Source organism: Otolemur garnettii, unplaced genomic scaffold (assembly GCF_000181295.1).
Source record: "Otolemur garnettii isolate 467f Iridium unplaced genomic scaffold, OtoGar3 scaffold00020, whole genome shotgun sequence".
Taxonomy (NCBI): Eukaryota; Metazoa; Chordata; class Mammalia; order Primates; family Galagidae; genus Otolemur; species Otolemur garnettii.
In genome coordinates, this window is record NW_003852415.1 from 18,789,672 (window position 1) to 18,794,123 (window position 4,452).

Genomic DNA, 4,452 nt, shown 5'->3' on the forward strand with positions numbered 1-4,452 from the left:
GTAAGAGGTACATTTGGGACAATGTCTACAAAACAAGGCAAAAAAGGTGACAATTCTCTCCTCTATAGAGTAAGGAGGGTCCTAAAATCATAAAAATATCATCATGAGGGACATCATAGAGTAAACCCATGGCTTCTCTACCATCTAGTTTCTCAGAGATGGAAAATGCCCACCTATGGACAATATGATAAAACTCCATGAATTTTTGAGAAACAAAGCCATAATTCTAATATTCTGTGATGATCTAAAAATTTCACATGTTTACGCAGCTAGGGAACAAAATAAAGTAAGATAGTAAAACTAAGACCCCTGGGACCTGTTAGATAAGAACCACCAACCAGAGCCCAAATTCCACGGCAGGAGGTAATGTTTCAGGACCACGGACAGCAGCACAGGCCACAGCACGTCTATGCCTCTCTAAGCCCAGCATCCTGTTCCATCTACACGGAAGCATCACTTGAACTACTTGCCTTTACATCAAAAGCCAAGGTGAGTGCTATTCCCAGCGTGACACACAGATACGGGGTTCAGAGAAAACCAACAGCCCTCAAACATCTCTGCAATCAGTCTCCCAGTTTGTGAGAAATTCCATTGTTCTCACATTTGGGTTAAGCCATTTTCACCTCCTCTGACTGTACAGAGGGATGGTTTGAAGTAATGCCCTTTCCCTCAGAAGGACATTGAAATCTATATAAAATATTTTCATACAAGGTTACCAAGCAAAGAGTAATACAGTGTCTGATAAGAGTCAAGTAGTAGTGCTGATGGTAAGGGCTGAAAAGTCTCATTGGACAGTGACAGCTGGGTGGGTAGATCTGGGGAAAAATATTCCCTGAGGTGGAAGGCACTGGGAGGAGTTGAGCAAAGCCTTAAAGTCTGGGGAAGACAAATAAGCAGTGGAGAAGGTGGCAGGAATGTGCAGGGCATGAGCATATGCCACAGGGGAGGTAGGAAGGGTCAAGACAGTCACTAGACCGGTATGACTGAGATAAAATTACTGATATGGGAAGCAGGGTGGAATAATACGACAGCAAGCCAAAGAAATATGAGATGATCACTCTGAGGTTGGAAATGTTCAGTTTTCCTGGAAGATAAAACTGTGACAGACTCTCACGATCTTTTCTTAGCTCCTTTCTCCCTTGTAATACCTCCTTATCTCTATGGGCTCGATGCCTTGTCACCCCCACACTGCAGAGAAAACGACTGAGAATGCCTAACACGTGGCACCTCCTGTTGGGGATGAGGTGGGGAGCGGAGCTGTGACCACAGGGATGAAGTGCTGATAATGGAATTCAGACAGAGAAGGAAGAGAAGTCTTCTTGGGCAGGTGGACACAGCCAAGGGTGCCAGGTGAGCACATGGACTTGCATGGGTCTAGATAAGCAAAAAGTCCATGGTTTAGGTCCACATGGCCTTGGATTCTCTGCAGATCCCTACAGGGTGGGGAGAAATGAGGAGAAACAGGTAACCCGGACTGCTCAGTCTTTGAGCTGTGGGGCTCAGGGGAGATGTGAGAAACAGCCTGTCCTTCAGGGCAGAAGGCTGCTCAGCTGATTGGTTCTGGAATATCATTTGGCAGGAGATAGGGGGCCTCATGTACTGCCTTGCAAACCCCATAATCCGGGATCCTCTGTGCACTGCCTCTCTAGGCCAGAGGTCCCCAAAACCTCTCTACCTATGTAGATTACCCCCCACCTGGGCCAGCCAGGGAGGGGCATGGTCCAGAACCTGGGTCATTGGCTCACCCTTCACCCCTCAGTAGAGAGAGGATCAGCACCCCTCAGCTCACCATGGCCCCCCAATGTCATTTTTCTGGGGCTCTCCTTTGTGGAGTGCAATATGCAGCTGTAGGGATCTCAATAACCCTGAACATCAGAGATATCTGGTCAGCTAAAGAAACACCACATCCCAAAGTTACTAGAACAACAGGCAGGTGCCGGCAATGCATCTGCACTCACGGTGGGCCAGGCCCTCTGTGAAACTCCTGATGCAGAACAACGGTGTGAGTCCTCACCAGAGCCCTAGGAGGTAGGTGCCATCATCAACAGCCCCATCTACAGATGAGACAACGAGGCTCTCCCAGAAACTGAGTTGCCCTGTCCTGCTGGTGTTAAGCTTGAAGGATGTGTCTCAGTCAGTCAACTGGCAAATGGAACCATATGGACCAAGCATTCCTCCTGAGGACAGAGTCTAGGGGCAGAGTGAAGGGAAGAGCCAGGAAAGCCCCCTGGGGATGTGGAGGGGGACAGCTGTGCTGAGCCCTCTCGATCCCCAGGAATATGCTGTGGCACCCCCTGCTACCAGCACCCTAGGCTAGCCCTGATGTAGGTGCTGATCATGTTGGGGAGACTGAAGTCTCTCCAATAAAAGCACAGAAATCACACAACAGACTAAACAGAGGCTCACAAGAGTTAAGTCCCTTCTGAAGGCCACAGAGTGAACCTTAGGCAGAGCCTGAATTTAATCCAGGCCTCTCTGGCTCCAAAGTACAGCTCTTTCCACCAAGCTAAGCTACTGCTGCCCGGTGACAAAGAGTTCTAGGGACCAAAGTCACCTTGAAATCACTTAAAGATTCCTTTCTGGTAGACTCAAAGCCAATATTTTGACTTTTGGGAGCTGTAGAATTGTAGGTTTGGGGCGTGGGCAGGAGGTCTTCTCCTCAGAGACCTAGCTGCCTGCTCTGTCAGAAGCCCCTTATTGCTCTGACCCTGTTCCTAAGGTGGGGCTGCCTCCCACCTGCCTCTCCACCACGGTGCCTTGTCCAGATGGTCAAACCAGTGTCTCCCACTGTCCCTTGCCCTAGACCTAACTCTCACCCTCATCTCTCCCCCACGCCCTGCAGCTTCCAGTGTTCCAGCCTCCTTGGCATCCCTTTGGAGTCTGCATATTGCTAAGCAAGTCCCCATCGGCACCTTCCTTCTAGAGCAGTGATTTTCAACCAGGGGGCTGGTATGCCATGAGAGGATTTATGTGTGTGACAAAAAGATTATTAATTAAATTATTTTTAGAAGAAGTTCAAAGCACAGGAAATATATTCTTTTTTTACTCTCTTTTTTGGTCAACATAATTAAAGTGTGCCATGGAAGTTTAACTATAGGTTCAAGTCTGTTGTGAGATTAAAAAAAAAAAAAAAGATTGAAAAACACTCTACAGACCTACCTCCCAGGTGATCTACCCTGGGATGCAGGAGTTTCTCACCCAGTGGTTTTGCCCTAGAAGACACTATGCTCAGGAGGGAGGTGCCACTCTGGACCCTAGTGAGAACACGGCCCTGGGAAGAAGGAACAGGCGTGGGGCACAGGGAAGACCTCTTGCCTCTCAGTTTGGGCTAAGCCTGGTCCTTCTTGCCAGCCTGCTGTACCTTGTGCCCGAAGAGCCAGTGTCCAGGGCTTAGTGCACACGGAGCCTTCCCCTGCCTTCCCCTTCACCCTCCTGGGTTGGGGCCCATGGAAGCCCTTGCACACCCACTAAGAGGCTTGCAAACCACGTTATTAGATTAAAGCAAACATCTGCGGAAAAAGAAAAGTAAGACCTTAATTGGAGGCCCCTGGGGATGTTTGCAAAGACAGATGGGAGAGAACCTAATGAAATCACCTCGCCCTGGCCTCTGTGCAGACCTCACAGATAAAGCCCCATTGCCAGGCAACAGGGCTTTTCTCACCTGGGGGCCTGATAGTGGCTTTTGTGAGTGGGGCTGAGGGTGTGTTGACTCTGCTGCCCAGAGCCCTGGGCTCCACACCAGCAGATAAGCAGCTGCCACTTTCCCTGAGGCACAGGCAGGAAGTGACCCTCAAGAACCCCCTGGCAGGGACTACTCATATGCGGATGTCCTGAGCCCCAGCCACAGAAGCAGCTTGGTCCTCTCCTAGGATCAGATGCTCACCAAAGCATGAGATATTTGTGCCCTCCAGGGGCTGGTGGTGACAGTGGCTTCTCTCTTCCTCTCCCTGGCTCTGATTAGGTGCCCTGGGATGGAGCAGGGTGCGAGGGCTGCTGGAGTTAGTGAGATCTGATGTTTGTGTTCATCTACCCTGACCACTAATTTAGCAAGGCCCACAGCTTCCCACCCTGGATTCCAAAGCAATCACCACCTTCCAACCTGCTGGGTAACAGACTTATTATGGGTTATTGCTCATTGCCTGTCTCTTCAGCATAGAGTACAAGCTCCAAGAAGGCAGGGGCCTTGCTCCTTTTCTTCATTCGCATATTCCAAGGATAGAGAACAGAGCCAGAAACACACTAGGTACTCAATAAATATTAGTTGAATGTCTTCCCTTCCCAGCCGCCAAACACCTATGGTAGAACTGGTGAAATAGAGGCTGGGTCCAGAGAGGCCAGAGCGTGGCCATGCCCAGAATGTACCATGTAAGGTACAGAGCAGCCCTGGGAAGGGTTTCGGGGCACACATCCCCCCGCAGCCCCACCAGATGGGACAGTCAGGGGAAGGCAGAC